At 41.4% G+C, this 20,233-nt stretch overlaps 1 protein-coding gene across 1 annotated transcript in view; it reads left to right on the top strand.

Moving 5' to 3' along the window:
• The first annotated feature begins 1,219 nt into the window (after window positions 1–1,219).
• lrfn1 (leucine rich repeat and fibronectin type III domain containing 1) overlaps window positions 1,220–20,233 on the top strand; it is a 639,132-nt gene continuing 620,118 nt past the window's right edge. Inside the window, exon 1 of the mRNA XM_034169144.1 lies at window positions 1,220–1,400. The gene's annotated coding sequence lies outside the window, so the exon portion shown is untranslated. The remainder of the gene's footprint in view (window positions 1,401–20,233) is intronic.

The raw sequence follows: 20,233 nt of genomic DNA, 5'->3' as shown, positions 1-20,233 counted from the left end.
AAGTGACTGTATCTGATTCCTTTGTAGATTTACGTAAAATGTCTGATTACCAAAGACAAACAAAAGATGGTCACTCAGGAAAGCATTCATCAACATGATGATCTTGAAGCTACTGATTGTTCCGCCAAAACAATTCCCTTTTAAACACACAAGGATATTATATTTGATATTTAGAAAAAATTCTGTTTTGCAGCATTTTGTTTTATGTTTTCTTTAATCATGCCTACGTTTTACGCACAGTGTTGTAATTCTAACTATTTTCTGATTAATGTGATGTTGTATCTCATATTTATGTCTTTGTGCGTCATAATGATGAGGAAACATTCAGAGGAAAGTCACGTGGTGCTGGTTTCTGCTGGTGGTGGGGGGCTAGTAGGTGGTGCAAATTTAATTTGGAAATGGACCATCAGTACACAGCACAAACACGCGCACAAACTAAGAGTTATTGATCTCCCACCACTTAAAACCTCCACTTTGACTGTTCGCGCGCACACGCAGTGACATCACATCACTGCAGTGGTGCACGGTGCGTGTGTGAGAGGTGTCGGTCCGGTCCGTTTCCACCGTGTCCACACTCCAGACGTGATGGCGTGAGGACGCGCGTCCGTTTCCATCCAGCTGGCACTGCGCAGGTGGACGCCAGCACGCACGCTGGACGAGCGGCGCACTCCCTCCTCGGTGGGACACGGCAGCATCCCCACCCGGAGAAATCCTCCGCAGTGCTTTGCTGAAGAAGAAGAAGGAGCCACAAACTCAGCCGCTCGCACGCGGTCGAACACTGTGCACGGCTGGATTCCGTCATTGCGCAGCGCAACGCGGACAGTTCCGCTCAGAGAGGCGCAACTGATGCGGCGGCGCTGTGTTTAGTGGAAACCCGCTGACAGTTTTCGACCTTCGTGATTTTTTTCCTTTTCTTTTTGCAGCCTGGATTTGACGCCAACCTTCATCAGTAAAAGCGCAAAGTGCGTCCAGACTGCAGCTTTGCGCGCTGCGCTGCAATTCACCGGGAGATTGATCGGAAATGAAACGTGTTTCTGAGCAGCCTGTGCGGGGAGGACTCGCGTACGGGACGCTCCTGAAAGCACTCTGAAGGACCCGCGGACTCGGAGAGCCCCTCAAACCGGGATTTTCATATGAGATCGGATCGTGCTGGGATTTAAAGGCGCGGTTTGATCCCGGCGCAGGTACCCTGATACTCATTCACCACACCTTCTTTGGATTTTGTCTGGAAGCCTTCTGCCCGGCCAGAAGGTTTTTACGCATGCATTTGGAATAAAGGAACTCCGTTGCTAGCCGAGCTTCATGTTGAATTTCGGCACTAAGACTGGATGAAGGAAACTATGATTCATCGGTGGAACCGTTTGGCATCTGCTTCAACAGTCCCACTTTCGTCGCCTTTGGTAAGTAGTTCACCTGCTGAGAAATGTGCCAAGATTCGATTCGGACGCACAGGACAGGGATTAGTCTCTTTATAGGCAAACTATGGAAACTATCTGTAAGCACACGCGGATCAGTTCTTGACAGAGTGAGTCTGGTGTGGATGGGTTCGATGGGTCCGCGGGGCCCTGGCCAGCTGTGTCATAGCCCTGCTTCGGCTCTGATCTCTTATAATCAGGGACACTGAGTTGCATTTTCAAACGCTGATGTGCAGATGTCCGGGCGTGTCTGCATCAGCACCACGCAGGAGAAACTACATCAGCAGCAGCATGCAGCAGCACTGGAGCCCCGGAGTCCGTCCACAAGTCCATCAGGGCAGGACAGGCTTCACTCTGTGTTGACCCTCAGACGGCTCGGATGTCTCCTTCTGCTGTGTGGCGCATGGTTCCAGGCCCCAGCAGGAGCCGGTTACTGTCACATGAGCGTCTCACCCCGTGCATGGAAGTCAGAAAAGCACTGCGGCATGATAATGATATGAGTGGATGAGTGAGTGAGTGCTGCTCTTACATTTCCAGCTGAGGCAGGGGTGGATTCAGGTGTGTTGGAGCAGGGAGACAACTAAGAGTGTCAGGAAGGTGGCTCTCAAGGACCGAACTTGGCCACCCCTGAGCTGAGGTTTGGAGGCCTTCTCATCAGTCCCCAGTTTAAAGGCGTTTGTAGGAAGTTGCAGATTTTCCAGTTGGTCTCTGTGTGTCCTTGTAACCTGATCTCTTTGATTTTGAGTATTTTACACCAAGTGAAGTATGTAAAGATCACCTGCATCTCCGTACATTTTTACATTTTTGTTGTAGAACCAGTTTTGGCATTTGACCTCTCTCTCTCTCTCTCTCTCTCTCTCTCTCTCTCTCTCTCTCTCTCTCTCTCTCTCTCTCTGCTGATCTGTTGAAATTGTTTACAAAAATTGGCACCAGGTTTACTGCTGGGGTAGGCTCCAGCCCTTGAGACCCTTATTTGGAGTAAACAGGTATAGAAAATGGATGAATGGACACCAGGTTGGGTGTGTCCATGCTTCACGCTCTTCTCCAGCATGGTCCCAATTCCAGATTGTGATTTCAAGGGGATCATATTGTGTAACAAACAAGCCATCAGTCTTGGACGTGGAAGAAAGGGACAAACATGTAACTTCAGAATATATTAACACGAGAGAAAGAGAGTGAAGAAGTGTCTGCTTCTGATTTATTCTTACAAAATCCTTGAAATAAAAGGATTAATAAATGGAATAGTTTTGACTGTGTTGAATGCTTGGTCTCCAAAGTAAAGGTCAAACAAGGTCGACATCCACTGGATACAGGGCTGGGTAGGATTACTTTGAAATGTAATCCAAAAGTAATCAGATTACAAGTAATCCAAATGTATTTACATACATACTTGTAATCCACATGTATTCTTTCAAAGTAATCCTACCCAACCTTGTGTACATATGTTACCCCATAACATGATAACTAAGCATGATAGATGGTGGAAACTATTCCTTTTTAAAATGCTATTAACTCAGCTAGTACGTAATTTGTATCATTTTTTTTTTTTACCAAAATTAGAGCAACTTTAACTTTTGACCCCTGTACAAACTGAAACTGACCTTTGTCACCATTTTGCTGGTTTTACCCCATAACTCCAACTCCATGGAATTCAGGCAAACTATATATTTTTGGGAATTGTTATGATCAGACAAATAATGTAGTATAGTTTTCAACATTATTGGAGCATTTTTAAATTTTGACCCTGTGTAATTATTTATTGACCCATGTAGCTCATTAGGGGTCATCTCCAGGATGGTTTCATATCTGAAAATAAACATTAGTTAATTTATAATATGTGTGCCAAATTCCATGCTTTTATCACAAAATGAACATTTTTTATGGAAATTTTAGTTAAGCTGCACCACTATGAGATGTGACTGTGTTATTTAAGTTTTGGAACATAACTAACTACTGCGGAACAACAACGAAAATAACAGATTTCTGTGATTTATCTCCCTCTCAGAGACTCCATTCACTGTGTGTACCTCATTTAAACATCTCACTTCTCCTTTACTCACAATTACATTTATCTATAGAATCTTTTCCAGATGGTCATGTGGAGGTGTCCCAGTGTTATTAAGTTTTAGAACATAACTACTGCTGCACAAAGAGATAACTGATTTCTCTGATGTTATAATTTTTTGTATTCTCTCATAGACCCCATTCCCTGCATGTGCCACAGTCAAACATCTCACTTCGATTTTTAACACAGCTGAATTTGTGTGAAATCCTTTCTGCACGGTTGTGTAGCAGTCTGATTGTTATTTCAGTTTTAAAGCATAACCACTGTTAAATGATCAAAATATGGTAACTTTTCTTATAAAACTATAGTTGCTTGGATGTATAATGACCAGTCAGAGGACCCCAAAGCAGAGAACAACAATGATGTTTGGTAAAAAGCAGATTTTTTCAGCACAGATGTTGCTGGATCAGTCGGTATACTCAGCAGGAAACATCCATGCTGCAATTCCTGCTGGGCAGGACCAAACACAGAGAGTGGCCGAGTCTGCAGGCTGGAGGGTGACAGTGACTGTGGGGGAAGCAGCAATGTGTAATCCAGAAAATGACCAAAGGCTCTCAAAACACAGCTAGCAGACATACCAAGCAAACAGATCCAGAAACAGAGGGGGCAGTGTCAGCTGGCAAGTGTAGTACAATCACTGGAAGCAGCATGATAATGCAGGTGTGACAGCAACACAAACTGGCACTGGACTGAAGGTGTGGTCAGTTATATAGTGCACTTCTTTTTCCCCACAGCTGAATTTGTGTAGAATCCTTTCTCCGGTGTTTTGTGACCCTTTTATGACTGTTATTTGAGTATTAGAATAACCATTGGTTAATGATCAACTATCCATCCATCCATCCATCCATTTTTTTCCGTTTTATCCGGAGTCGGGTCACGGGGGCAGAAGCTCAAGCAAAGCCGCCCAGACCTCCCGATCCACACACCCCCCAGCTCCTCCGGGGGAACCCCAAGGCGTTCCCAAGCCAGCTGAGATGTAGTCCCTCCAGCGTGTCCTGGTCTTCCCCGGTCCTCCTCCCAATGGGACGTGCCTGGATCACCTCTCCAGCGAGGCGTCCAGGGGGCATCCGGACAAGATGCCGAGCCACCTCAACAGACTCCTTTCGATGTGGAGGAGCAGCGGCTCGACTCCGAGCTCCTCCCGAGCGACCGAGCTCCTCACCCTATCTCTAAGGGCGCCCAACCACCCTGCGGAGGAAACTCATCCCGGCCGCTTGTACTCGCGATCTCATTCTTTGGTCATGAGCCAAATCTCATGACCATAGGTGAGGATCAGAACGTAGATCGATTGGTAAATCGAGAGCTTTGCCCCCTACTCAGCTCTCTCTTCACCACAACGGTCCGATACAGTGACCACATCACTGCAGATGCTGCACCAATTCGTCTATCGATCTCACGCTCCATCCATCCCTCACTCGTGAATAAGACCCCGAGATACTTAAACTCCTCCACTTGAGGCAAGGCACCCACCGACCTGAAGAGGGCAAAGCACCTTTTTCCGGTGGAGAACCATGGCCTCGGATTTGGAGGTGCTGATTCTCATCCCGGACGCTTCACACTCGGCTGCAAACCGCCCCAGTGCACGCTGAAGGTCCTGATTTGATGAGCCAAGCAGACCAATCGTCCGCAAACAGCAGAGATGAGATTCTGTGGTTCCCAGATCTCGAGAATCTCGAATCACAGAATGATCAACTAATTTAATTTAATTTATTTATTTCATTTATACAGCACCAAATCACAACAAAGCTGCCTCAAGGAGCTTCACACAAGTAAGGTCTAACCTTACCAACCCCTAGAGCAAGCACACAAGCGACAGTGGTAAGGAAACACTCCCTTTGATGATTTGAGGAAGAAACCTCAAGCAGACCAGACTCAAAGGGGTGACCCTCTGCTTAGCCATTCTAACAGTTACAAAGTTTTACAAAGCTGAAGAAACAGAAATTGAAAATCAAACAACATAATAACGTAAAGAAGGTGAGTCCACACATGCGTCAGCACCACAGGCAGGTCGTCCACGCCATCAGTGGGCGTATCGCTGTGACAGGGTCACGTTCATGTTCGGACTGCAGCATGCAGGACCTGCCTGTGGCCTTGAACCTCACAGTCCGTACAGGCCCTTCAGTTCATATTCAACCAAATAATAAAGTTTGATTTCTCTCATTTGGTAAATTTCTGTGCAGAAAAAAAAATCTCGCTCATAGGATCCCACTCACTTCAAGTACCACGTCAAACATTTGGCTTCAATTTGTTCACAGATAAATTGTATAGAATCCTTTTTTTCAGGGTTTGTGGAGGTATGACAGTGTTTGTTTTTAAAAGCATAGCTGCCATTAAATGATCAAAAATGCCTCTACTGGTGGTTGGCTCTCACTGCGGTATTGTATCACTTCCTGTTCCGGAGCACAGCGGTGTTTTTTCTGTATCTGTTAGCTGTTAATCTGCGCAGTTAGATTGATCTAGTTATCTAGATTACGATTTGTTTCCCAGTGTAATCTTTACGTGCTTAACTAAAGCACTCCTTCTGCTGAATCACCTCTAAATTATTTACACATTATTCACTTTGCGTGTTTTTAGGAATCCGCTAGCTTAGCGTAGCTACTAGCTCTTAGCCGATTTAGCATGGCGGCTTCTCCTGTCTCTCCCACTTTTCTGCTCTGGGTGTGAAATGTTTAGTTATTCCTCGGCCTCCTTTAGCAGTAACGGTACTTGTAATAAGTGTAGCTTATTCGTAGCTTTGGAGGCCAGGCTGGGTGAATTGGAGACTCGGCTCCGCACCGTGGAAAATTCTACAGCTAGCCAGGCCCCTGTAGTCCGTGCGGACCAAGGTAGCTTAGCCGCCGTTGTAGTCCCCCCTGGCAGACTCCGTGGTATAACTCACAAACTCGTAGCTTAAAGCAGATAACCCGTAAGTTGGAGAGGAAATGGCGTCTCACTAATTTAGAAGATCTTCACTTAGCCTGGAAAAAGAGTCTGTTGCTCTATAAAAAAGCCCTCCGTAAAGCTAGGACATCTTTCTACTCATCACTAATTGAAGAAAATACAACCCCAGGTTTCTTTTCAGCACTGTAGCCAGTCTGACAAGAGTCAGAGCTCTATTGAGCTGAGTATTCCATTAACTTTAACTAGTAATGACTTCATGACTTTCTTTGCTAACAAAATTTTAACTATTAGAGAAAAAATTACTCATAACCATCCCAAAGACGTATCGTTATCTTTGGCTGCTTTCAGTGATGCCTGTATTTGGTTAGACTCTTTCTCTCCGATTGTTCTGAGTTATTTTCATTAGTTACTTCATCCAAACCATCAACATGTTATTAGACCCCATTCCTACCAGGCTGCTCAAGGAAGCCCTACCATTATTAATGCTTCGATCTTAAATATGATCAATCTATCTTTGTTAGTTGGCTATGTACCACAGGCTTTTAAGGTGGCAGTAATTAAACCATTACTTAAAAAGCCATCACTTGACCCAGCTATCTTAGCTAATTATAGGCCAATCTCCAACCTTCCTTTTCTCTCAAAAATTCTTGAAAGGGTAGTTGTAAAACAGCTAACTGATCATCTGCAGAGGAATGGTCTATTTGAAGAGTTTCAGTCAGGTTTTAGAATTCATCATAGTACAGAAACAGCATTAGTGAAGGTTACAAATGATCTTCTTATGGCCTCGGACAGTGGACTCATCTCTGTGCTTGTTCTGTTAGACCTCAGTGCTGCTTTTGATACTGTTGACCATAAAATTTTATTACAGAGATTAGAGCATGCCATAGGTATTAAAGGCACTGCGCTGCGGTGGTTTGAATCATATTTGTCTAATAGATTACAATTTGTTCATGTAAATGGGGAATCTTCTTCACAGACTAAAGTTAATTATGGAGTTCCACAAGGTTCTGTGCTAGACCAATTTTATTCACTTTATACATGCTTCCCTTAGGCAGTATTATTAGATGGTATTGCTTAAATTTTCATTGTTACGCAGATGATACCCAGCTTTATCTATCCATGAAGCCAGAGGACACACACCAATTAGCTAAACTGCAGGATTGTCTTACAGACATAAAGACATGGATGACCTCTAATTTCCTGCTTTTAAACTCAGATAAAACTGAAGTTATTGTACTTGGCCCACAAATCTTAGAAACATGGTGTCTAACCAGATCCTTACTCTGGATGGCATTACCCTGACCTAGTAATACTGTGAGAAATCTTGGAGTCATTTTTGATCAGGATATGTCATTCAAAGCGCATATTAAACAAATATGTAGGACTGCTTTTTTGCATTTACGCAATATCTCTAAAATCAGAAAGGTCTTGTCTCAGAGTGATGCTGAAAAACTAATTCATGCATTTATTTCCTCTAGGCTGGACTACTGTAATTCATTATTATCAGGTTGTCCTAAAAGTTCCCTAAAAGCCTTCAGTTAATTCAAAATGCTGCAGCTAGAGTACTGACGGGGACTAGAAGGAGAGCATATCTCACCCATATTGGCCTCTCTTCATTGGCTTCTTCTGTTAATTCTAGAATAGAATTTAAAATTCTTCTTCTTACTTATAAGGTTTTGAATAATCAGGTCCCATCTTATCTTAGGGACCTCGTAGTACCATATCACCCCAATAGAGCGCTTCGCTCTCAGACTGCAGGCTTACTTGTAGTTCCTAGGGTTTGTAAGAGTAGAATGGGAGGCAGAGCCTTCAGCTTTCAGGCTCCTCTCCTGTGGAACCAGCTCCCAATTCAGATCAGGGAGGACACCCTCTCTACTTTTAAGATTAGGCTTAAAACTTTCCTTTTTGCTAAAGCTTATAGTTAGGGCTGGATCAGGTGACCCTGAACCATCCCTTAGTTATGCTGCTATAGACGTAGACTGCTGGGGGTTCCCATGATGCACTGTTTCTTTCTCTTTTTGCTCTGTATGCACCACTCTGCATTTAATCATTAGTGATCGATCTCTGCTCCCCTCCACAGCATGTCTTTTTCCTGGTTCTCCCCTCAGCCCCAACCAGTCCCAGCAGAAGACTGCCCTCCCTGAGCCTGGTTCTGCTGGAGGTTTCTTCCTGTTAAAAGGGAGTTTTTCCTTCCCACTGTAGCCAAGTGCTTGCTCACAGGGGGTCATTTGACCGTTGGGGTTTTACATAATTATTGTATGGCCTTGCCTTACAATATAAAGCGCCTTGGGGCAACTGTTTGTTGTGATTTGATTTCAAATTGATTGAAATTGAATTGAAAAAAAGCTATGATTACTCTAATTTCGTAAATTTCTGTGTAGAACTGATGTCTTTCTTATGGACCCCATTCACTCTGTGTACCTCACTGAAAAACTCGCTTATCCTTTTTTCCACTACTCAGTATATATATGATCCGTTTTGGCAGGGCTGTGTGGAGGTATGTCCACATTGTTGGAGTTTTACAATGTGAAACAATCAGAAAGCAACTGTGAGGGCACTTCATAATGTTCTTGTTCTCACATTGGAAGCAAAGTACCTGGAGAGTTCAGATTTGGTTGTCCTTCATGAAAGGACACTGAAACTTGAATATCAGTGGACCAAGTGCATTGAGGTTTAGGGAGACAATGTTGAAAAATAATGTGATAATTTTTATCCTGTGACATGTTTTTGTGTGAGACAGAGAACATTTTGAACTACCCTCACGTTTACTTCTCTGAATAGTACACGTTTCTGTGCAAGGGGTCTGTCTGGTTCTGTCACTGACAACCACACCTGCTCCTAATTCATCATCAGTCTAGCATCCACTAACCAACCAGCAGATGGCAGACTCATGTAATGGACATTACATAAGTAAAACAAAGTTACTTTTTGATTGATGGTGGTTTACAAGATAGGAGTTATTCTTTTTGAGTTATCACCTTAAAAAAGTGGAAAGGATGGACTCATTTGTCTGTTTATTCACCCACCACATTTTATAGGGTACATGCCTCGGCTTTTCCAAAGTCTACGAAATAAAAAAAAAATAAATAAATAAATTATACACACACACATATACACACATACACACACACACATATATATATATTATATATATATATATATATATATATATATATATATACCAGAATTCTATTCTTCTATTCTAGACTGACCTGGAATGGAATCTTCATTTTTTGACTCCTGCATGTTTATCAACACCTCATGTGAATAATAATTCCAAGATCCTGACCTGGGCCAGCAAGTCAAATTCCAATGTGGGCCAGGTTGGTGACAGGATTCCAATCTGGGCCGCCCAGATCAGAATCTGTAGGAAAAAAAAAGAATATTCCATTCCAGGCCGGCCTAGAATAGAAATCTGATCTGGGCCAGCCCGATTCAGGATCAGGCTTAAACATCTTAAAAATCTGTGCCTTGACATATAAATATATATTGAAACATTGCTGGGCTTTATCTTAAACATCCTTCAATTTGAAGAATTTGTGTCTGGGTAAGCGAACATGATCCTCCTAGCAGAAAACCTTGCTGGGAACAGCTCATGTTGGACTCCTGCGATGTATGTCACTTAAGTCTATATTTGATCTACTTGCCCTGTGAGACTCACCCGATGATCCGGGGATTTGTTGTGTGGTACCAAGCGGTAAGCATCCAACGTCCAACATGAAGTCACTCGGAAGAAGGAAATGGTGCAGTTTCTTGACTGGCTGCTTGAGACTGACTGCCATAGAAGCCCATTTTAAAATGTACAACTTTAGAGGCGAAATAAACATGCTTACAAACAATATTGGTTTCTATAGCTAGTTTCTCCCTCTGACAACTGCACTGTAGTTACCATTATTATTTCCATTATAATTACTGAAATCTGCCGATATGGCTGGATGTTGAGCAGCGCAACTGCTTGCAATTTATAATTGTGAACCTTCTAAAATCTTCCATTTTGGAACGTATTCTAAGAATGTCCATGTCCTTTCTCAGAATGGTACTACTTTGCACTTTTGGACAAGAAGATACACATAAAATACACTTTTACTGTAGGCAGCATGTCACCGACTTGCTGTGTTACGGCAATTGTCACTGGCCAGTTTCTTGTAATGAATGGAATGATTGGTTAGTTCTGTTCGAAGCTTAGCAGTTATTTTTAACATGTAAACCATGCATTAAAAATCTGAATTACTCATTAGTGTACTCAGATATTGTGTGTGATTTTTTTTAAAACAGCTCATTAGTTTAAGATGTTATATGTCATAAAATTATGCATAATTAGGTGCATGGTTGATTTAAGTGACAGCTAGCCTGTGTCACTATGTGGAGCTTATAGACCATGGGCTGAGTAATCAATATCCCTTTGGATTATTGACACTGTGACCTACATCAAGAGTGGGTGAGAAAATGTTGGCAAGCCTATTTCACCCCAAACAACTTTTTTTTTTCACAAATTTGAAGAGCTGTTGGCACAAAATATAAACATGCATCAAGTATGTTATTTTCAATAAATAAATAAATAGATGAATAAAATAAATATCTAAATAACACAAAAAGCATGAAATTGACTTTAAAAATACTTTCATCAGTATTTATGGATTTTATTATTAAATAAGAAATAAATGGTGATCAGTTACTTTATTTCACCACCGCTGCCATCCTCATCAGTATCTTCTTCACTGCCATCATTATCTAAAGTAATGCATCTAGTGATGTTATGACAATCTTGTGTGGCACAGTTGCACAGATGTGTGCATTGAGCATTGTTTTGCAGACATGTACAAATGTCAAAAAAATTTTTGTCAGAGGTTCCCAGTGTGGCAAAACATCTGAAGTTGCAATGACCATGAATTCAAAAGAGCCATGAGATGTGGTTTTCCAATCATGTAATCACAGGAGAATAAGTACATATAAATAACTAAAGAAATTAATTAATACATAAATAAAGGCCAGAGGTTCTCTTATATGTCTGCATATAGAATCTACAGTTTCTTTACCTTTGATGCTCTTTGTACTTCTTTCAACCCGTCGGTAAAGTGTGAGTCGCATGTCTTGTGTAATCCACCATTGTCAGGTATTGGAGGTTTACCATTATTATTTCCATTATTATACTGAAATCTGCCGACATGGCTGGGTGTTGAGCAATGCAACTGCTTGCAATTTTTGCTTGTGCACCTTCCAAAATCTTCCATTTTGGAACGTATTCTAAAAAATGTGCATGTCCTCTCTAGGGATGGGTATTGATAAGATTTTATCGATATCGATGCCATTATGGATTCTGCTTATCGAGCCAATTCCTTATCGATTCCCTGATCGATACCTCGTGAATTCTGTACTAAAAGTCGGCTTTACAGGTTTTCTATGTATTTCATTGAGTCTTAAAGTAAATAAATGAAATTGGTCACTGTATCCTTGATCTCTGGACATAAATAAAATAAACAAAACTGTGTTTCACTTTGAAGTTATTAATTCCGACTGGACTCTATCATTCTAACTTGACTCATCAGAGAGCCGCGCAGTGTTTGGAGCTGTGTGAACAGAACGGAGGACGATTCTCGTTTCTTTCTTGCAACAAGACAGGAGTCCCAGTTAGTAACTTTAATCCGCACAAATGTGACTCACGATTGACATATTCAGGGATGAAAGTGATGAAAAACAAAAAAGCTGAAACCCAAAATTACCCCCAACACCACCTGCATGAAAATGTTTCAATTCTAGAAGCTCTGAAATGCAATCTGGGACTATTCCAGACAATAAACTGGAGTGAGTGCAGCATCCATTTAGTGAGGAAAAAACAAACAAACAACTTATTCAAATTCATTCCAGTAGTATTCTGCTCTTACTAGGATGCAGCAGTTTTCTAGTTTGGCAGATAGTTCTGGAGGAAATCACTGAATAAATTAACAAATTGAAAATATGGTTTGACTGAAACAAACTGTCATTAAACTTAAATAGACAGGGATGAAGTGGAGGTGTAAGAGTCACTAGGTGTTCACAGGAAACAATTATTTATTTCTGTATGTATGTATTATTTATTTATGTATGTTCATTGTTAGTTGCTTTTATATTTTTTCTGTTGTGTTTCTATTCAGGTTCTTTTTGTCTCTTTCTCTAAAATTGTATATATAATCATTAGATTATTAATATATAAACAAAATAAATTTAAGAATATTACAATTTGAAAACAAATGCAACTGCAACTGCTTAATGCTAACTTTTAACATTGAACGGGAGCGATGCTAATGCGTTAGCATGTCCATGGCATAGACATGCTAACGCGTTAGCATCACTCCCATTTTTAAGTTATAAAACATCTGTTAACTGTTTCAGAAGACCATAACAGGTCGGTTTAACATAGAAAAGGTAAATAATACTCACAGACGTATGCTCTTTAGGGTTTTAGCGGGGGAAAATTAAGCGAAAGAAAGAAAGAATAAACAAAGCAATAGATCGAAGCATTGCTTCAATCTGCGAACCACTGCTTCGATTGATTCAAGGTTCAAAGCAAAGCTGCGCTGCGGAAAAGTTGATTACGGACCCGCTGCAGGGTCCGTAATCAATGTACAGAAATGATCATTTTCCTGAGAAATACCCCCCAAAACAACGGCCACTCTGAAGGACCGATAACAGAATCGTTAAGCACAAAGCTTATTGATGTCGGTGGATCGAATAATTTCTTAACGATACCCGAAAGGAACCGGTTCTCGATACCCATCCCTAGTCCTCTCTGAAAACGGTACTACTTTGCACCTTTGGACAGGAAGATACACATAAAATACACTTTTACTGTAGGCAGCCATGTTGTCCCCACAGTACTTGCTGTGTTACAGCAATTGTCACTGGCCAGTTGCTTATAATCAATGGGACGATTGGTTAGTTCTGTATGTTTAACATGTAAACAATGAGTTACAAATCTAAATTACTTATTAGTGTACTCAGATATTGCGTGTGAAAAGTAATTGAACATTTCCTGTAATATTCTCTACCAATATACAAAACTCATGTCCTTCCTTTTTATAGGTCCCCACTCAGTGCTGGGCCTCATTTGAGCCTGTTACTGTAGAGGACATCTCAACCATCATGAATAAAGTGAAGCCATCCTCTGGTATTTTGGATGTTCTTCTTTTTAAACTGTTTTTGAATGTATTTGACTCCATCGGGCCCTACATTGCTAAAATGTTTAATATATCTTTGTCGAGTGGTGTGTTTCCCTGTTATTTTAAACATGCCATTGTGGAACCACAGTTAAAGAAAGCTGGATTGGATTCTACAGAGCTCAAGAACTTTAGGCCAATATCTAAAACCCCTTCCTTGGCCAAAGTCTTGGAAAAGGTAGTCTGTGCTCAATTGAGATAGTTTTTGCAGGCTAACAACATCCATGACACTTTTCAATCTGGGTACCGTGAGTTTCATTCTACTGAAACAGCCCTGTTGAAGGTGTCTAGTGACATGATGATGGCAGCTGACACTGGCAAATGTTCTGTGCTGGTTCTGTTTGATCTGTCTTCGGCGTTTGATACCGTTGACCATGGCATTCTGATAAACAGATTGCGGGATTTGGTTGGAATGTCAGGTTGTGTTTTAGAGTGGTTTACCTCTTACCTGACTGGTAGAACTTTTAGTGTGACGGTGGGCAATGCAGTGTCGGAATCTGCAGATCTTCTGTGGGGTGTGCCACAGGGATCGGTCTTGGGACCTGTTTTGTTCTCATTGTATCTCCTTCCTCTCAGCAAGCTGATCCAGCAGTTCAGTGATGTGTCCTATCATTTGTATGCCGATGATCTGCAGCTGTACTGCTCTTTTAAGACAACTGAGCCACAGAAACTCTGCTCTCTCACAAATTGTTTGGCCAAAATTAAGGAATGGCTCACTGAGAACAGTCTGCAGTTAAATTCCAATAAGACTGAGACTCTGATTGTAGCACCAGATAGTGCTGTACCTGGAATTAAGCAGCATCTCGGTAGCCTAAGCTGTACGGTCAAAAGCAGCCTGCGTAACCTGGCTGTCATTTTGAATGGAGGAATGTCTTTGGAGCAGCACACAAATTACCTGGTTAAGAACTGTTTTTTCCAAATTCGGAACATCTCTAAGCTCCGTAAGATGGTGACTTTAAAAGAGCTTGAGATGATTGTTCATGCGTTCGTTGGATCGCGTTTGGATTATTGTAACAGTCTCTTCACCTGTCTGAATAAGAAGGAGTTGGCCCGCCTGCAGGTTGTGCAAAATTCTGCTGCGCGCTTGCTTACCCGCACCCGCAGGAGGGACCATATTACTCCTATTCTTAATACTTTGCATTGGCTGCCTGTCTCCTACAGGATTCATTACAAAATCCTGGTATTGACTTTTAGAGCTCTGCATGGACAGGCACCGGCGTACATCAGGGACCTGATCCAGCCTTTATGCTCACACCAGGAGCCTCAGGTCTCCAATCAGAACCTGTGATGGTTCCTCGGACCTGTTTTAAAAAACTCGCAGGCAGATCTTTTAAAAAGCGGTGGCACCTAGCCTCTGGAATGAGCTTCCCTGTGCCCTTCATTCTCTGGATTGTATAGATACTTTAGAAGGCAACTAAAGACGCATTTCTTTAAGTTAGCTTTTTAGCCTAATATATGTATTTATTGTTTTCGGTATGTTATTTTAGATTAGTTTGTAATGCCATGTGCAGCGCTTTGTGACCCTGGTCTGTGAAAGGCGCTTTATAAATAAAGCTTACTTACTACTTACTTAGGTCATGCAAACTCACAATACTTACTGAAGCAAGCGTATGCAGAGAGACTCTGTGGCGACACTGCGCACCTCACAGGGTGAGAGAGCAGACAGACCTATCTGACATTATAGAGCAAAAATAAAGAAATGTATACCCTGAACAACTCACAGGAAATGAAGCGAGTCAAATTTATATGTGTTTTTATTCCTCACCTACAGTTACCACTGTGCCTTCCAGTGTGCAAATAACATAATCACAACTAATTAAATGCTTTCTGGCTTGATAGTCACATTGTGTGTGCTGCATTAACCTATTTGCATGTTTTCCTCTCAGTATCTTGTGCACTTGGATAGACAAACCCCAATTAACATATTTATTAAGGGAAACCAATTAAATGGACAGTATGTGTTATTTTGCTCATTTGGAACATGCAATCCTCTGTGCACGTCGTTAGTAGATCAGGTTGCTCATTTGTTTGAGGGTGATATGGAGTTTGCACACGGGCTCTCCATGTCCAAAAAAAGAGACAATATAAGCTCCGCCCTCCCTAGTGGTTATCAGAGCATCCAATGATCCAACATGGATTCATCAAAGAATATGTCCTGTTGTTGTTGCTCAGTGTTCTGTACATAACCAAGTCTACATCAGAATCACTGTGAAGAGAAACAACATTCCTGTTTACTCTCCTTGCACGAATGCTACCTTTGTTTGTGAAATGCCATTCCAGGCTTCCAGATGATAAAGGGATGATGAAGCACTGAGAGTCAAATGCAGCTCCTCATTCCCAGCATGTGTTTCACTGTGGCTATTTTAATGTCTTGTCAACGAGGGTCAGCGTCTGGTTTGTGGAAATATCTGCTTACCACTCAGATGACGACGGCAGATGGCAGATATAAGCGTCCGAGATGCTGGTGTGGAGGGCGTGGGAGTTGTAAATCCATTGTATTAAGGTGGGTTTAGATGTCAATATGCTCACACTGAACTAAAGTGAAATCCCTCATATAGCTCAGATTTATCCGCATAATACCTTCCAAGATGTTCCCCTGGGGAAGATGAAAGCACTGGCCAGCTGTTTGATACCATCAGGCGAGCACTGCATGTTCCTGCAGCGTGTTTTGCTGTAGGAAAAACACTGACTACTTGCCATATCTACAGTATTGCGCTCCTTATTGTGCCTATACGTTACCCCCGCCTCCTCACAGCTGCTTACTGACAGTAAGACGAAAAAATAAAACATGCCAGAAGGGCTCACTTTTGTTCCATCTTCTAACAGATGCATGTTTTATGTGAGAGCAGCAAAAATGGTTGGTTTCATTTCAGGAGGGTCAATAGTCTGATGAGGAGATCTGAACCAGTATTCATGAAACTTGGTTGAGGGCGGGGCCTCGGCCACCAAAGAAACCAGCTGGATTCAGAGGTGGGTCTACTAAATTACATGATACATTATGAGAAAGAGCAGCTTTGGCATTTCATCTATGTTTCATAGACAATCAATCAAACAAACAATTTTATTAATCCCCAAGGGGCAAATCAATTCGAGCAACCTGTAAAACCACATATCATAACAACATATAAGAACAATAAAATTAATACAAACATAAAAACAGACTTAAGATGGAGTTAAAAGGGCAGCCAGAATAAATAAATAAAAACACGCCAGACCTACAGAACTTTTAAAAGTCAGAATCCCCGAAGGGATAAATGACTTTAAAAACGGTTGGTTCCACAAAACTGGTGAAGCATAACGGCAATCCAGAAGGAAGCAGAGAAAACTCCCCTGCAAAGAACATGACCTGACAAGACAAGATACTTTCAGTCTTCGGAGGATCTGTTGATACAGAAAGAGTTTAAATCTTTGTTCACTTCGATAATCTTTGAACAGATTTTAACAATATTGTTCAGGCTGTTTCTGTCTTTCACCTGAGAGGCAACAAAATAAATCAAAAACTAAAAGAGCACTCAGAGTGCCACCCCTTGACCAATGTCCCAAAAGTTGTCTGTATCTGTCTTTTTATCGCTCTCATAGTGCTTCTAGCATTCTTTGACTCCTGACTCCTGACCCTTCATGGTGACTCATCACTTTTATTTCTGATCACTGACCTGTGATCCTGATTTTTGATCCTGGTTGTTCATCTTTGATCACCTGATCCTGATTGTTGACTTCTGATCCTGATCAGTGAGACATGATCCTTACTGCCAACCTTAGATCCTTAGCAGTTATCTTTGTCTTATTTGCGATGCCATTTGTTGCCCTTCAATCTCAGTCATTCGTCTTTGATCTTGACCTTAGATCTGTAGTACTTGTCCTTGATCGTAACCTTAGATCAAGGCTGCTTCACTTTTATCCTGATCATCGATACAAGTGCTCATCTGATCTGGATGAAGGAGGGATATTTGGTTTTTACATTTTAACTTTGAACTTGATTCCTTTGATCCTGATCCTACATTTGATCACCAAGGATGATATGTTTCCTATCTATGGGTATGTCTGAAATCAGGATCAAAGAAATCAGGATCAAACTGTGAATTTGGAATGTTCCATCTTTCACCAAATGCAGTATTCTTACCATTTCACTCATAAACATTCATTATTACAGACAGATGTATAGATTTACAGATGTAGATTTACTTGTTCATTTATATTGTGGTATGTTGAGTGCACATTATATGCATCAGCCCTCTGATCGCTTTAATTTGGTTTGAATCTGTGTGTAAAAATAGCTCTGACTACTTCCTTTTAGAGCTACAGATATATAAGCTTCACACACTTTTCCCATTAATTTTAGGTGTGTAGCTGAATTTGAGAATGCTCACACTCGGGCACCATTCCTGTGCACCGCTGGTAATAGCCATCTTGTGCATTTTTTTTTTTTTTTTGACTCATGCTGGTTGCAGTGAGTGATGATGATTACCTCGCGGTTTGTCAGTGTGTTTGCAGGATTACAGCAGAAGCTCAGCATTGCCGTCTCGTGTTGTCCTAATGAAATCAGGCAGGGTGGTCATTATTGTTATCATGCATTATTGCCAACACTTCCATGCTTAGCAATGTCAGCAAATGGCTGCCAAACAAATGCATATTTCAGCAGGTAATGCACAAAAACAAAGTGAGAACAGAGGATGTGTGGAGTGGTTTTTTGCTTTCTAGGTTGCTGTAACTGAGCTGTGGGGTGAGATTAATGGAGTCTTTCTCCATTGCATTCTGTTGCATTGTGTTACAGCAGCTGCTTATGCTGCCGGTTTCATGTGTTACTATTATGAAATCGGGACCAGCAGAGGGTTATCAGCTACTACAGGAATGATTGGATAACAAAGCACCAGCTATTGATCTGTATTTGGGAGTGTGAAGGACTTTGTGCAGTTTAAAAAGCTGACTTTTTCCTCAGCTTATAATACCCATTTACAGTAAGTGTGCTCTTTTACAAAATGTACACGTCTACTCCAGTTGATTTGTCTGCATGATTGCTTGAAAGTGCATGAACTGATTTTTATGAAATCTGATGGGAATAGTGGTTTTTGTAAGAGGCAGAACCCTTTGTATTCTGCTGATGATTTGGCACTGGATCCACAAGTTAATTTACACTTTGTGAGGTAACATTTTTGTCAGAATTCAGAATTCTGTTTCATTTTTTGATAAACTTGGATGACATATGTTTTATAATTGCTGTGTTTAAATACAGATGCTCTTAGCTCATATTGTTATGCCACCTGCACAAATGTCCCTTCTTTTTTTTTTTGATGGAGCATTTTTCTTTACATAATCACAGCCCCAGTGGGAGTACAAAAGGAACCTCTACAAGCCGCAGTGTGGAAATCTTACAGAGCTTTGACAACATCCTGTCACAACCTTGCAAATGTTTAACCAATAAATTATTTCAAAAGACAGCAAGTTTGAGATGTGAGGAGCTAAAGTGCAACACACAAGTTAACATTTTAAATGAATGCATGCAGAATTCAAAATTCTTGACATTAGCAACATACGGTGCATCCAGAAAGTATCCGCAGCGCTTCACTTTGTCCACATTTTGTTATGTTACAGCCTTTTCCCAAAATCTATTCAATTCATTTTTCCCCCTCAAAATTCTACACACAATACCCCATAATGACAATGTGAAATTTTTTTTTTTTTTTTAGCTTTTTGAAAATTTATTACAAATAAAAACTAAGAAATCACATGTACATAAGTATTTGCAGCCTTTACCATGAAGCTCAAAATTGAGCTCAGGTGCAATGTGTTTCCACTGATCATCCTTGAGATGTTTCTGCAGCTTAACTGGAGTCCACCTGGGGTAAATTCATTTGACTGGACATGATTTGGAATGGCACACACCTGTCTACATGTAAGGTCCCACAGTTGGCAGTGCATGTCAGAGCACAAACCAAGCATGATGTTAAAGGAATTGTTTGTAGACCTCAGAGAGAAGATTGTCTCCAGGACCAGTCTGTACTCCCTGCCTCAGCCCACCACAAATCTGGGGAAGGGTAGAGAAACATTTTTGCTGCTTTGAACATCCCAATGAGCACAGTGGCCTCCATCATCTGTAAATGGCAGAAGATCGAATTCATCAGGACTCTTCCTAGAGCTGGCCACTCATCTAAACTGAGCAAAGGACCTTAGTCAGTGAGGTGACCAAGAACCCGATGGTCAGTCTGTTAGAGCAACAGCATTCCTTTGTGGAGAGAGGAGAACCTTCCAGAATGACAACCATCTCTGCTGCAATTCACCAATCAGGCCTGTATGGTAGAATGGCCAAATGGAAGCCACTCCTTAGTAAAAGGCACATGGCAGCCCACCTGGAGTTTACCAAAGGGCACCTGAAGGACTGTCAGACCAGGAGAAACAAAATTCTCTGGTCTGATGCAGTGGTGGGCACAGCTAACCAAAAAGTTAGCTTTAATAATAGCTAATCAGCTAATTGAAAAGTTATCTTTTATCAAGCTAAATTAATAAACCACCCCAAAATTTATCAGAACCAATAACTGATAACTTTCAGTATTTTCTCTGGTACACTCTGTTACTAACAAGCCAATTTGTGTTTTAACACCACAATCACAAACCCAAACAATGAGTCACCACTTCTGTCTTTGTGCGCCCTGCCCACTGCTGGAAGCTCCTGTTTGCTACGTATG

The sequence above is a fragment of the Thalassophryne amazonica genome, chromosome 4 (genome assembly GCF_902500255.1).
Source record: "Thalassophryne amazonica chromosome 4, fThaAma1.1, whole genome shotgun sequence".
Taxonomy (NCBI): Eukaryota; Metazoa; Chordata; class Actinopteri; order Batrachoidiformes; family Batrachoididae; genus Thalassophryne; species Thalassophryne amazonica.
This window is presented reverse-complemented; position numbering and strand designations above follow the sequence as displayed.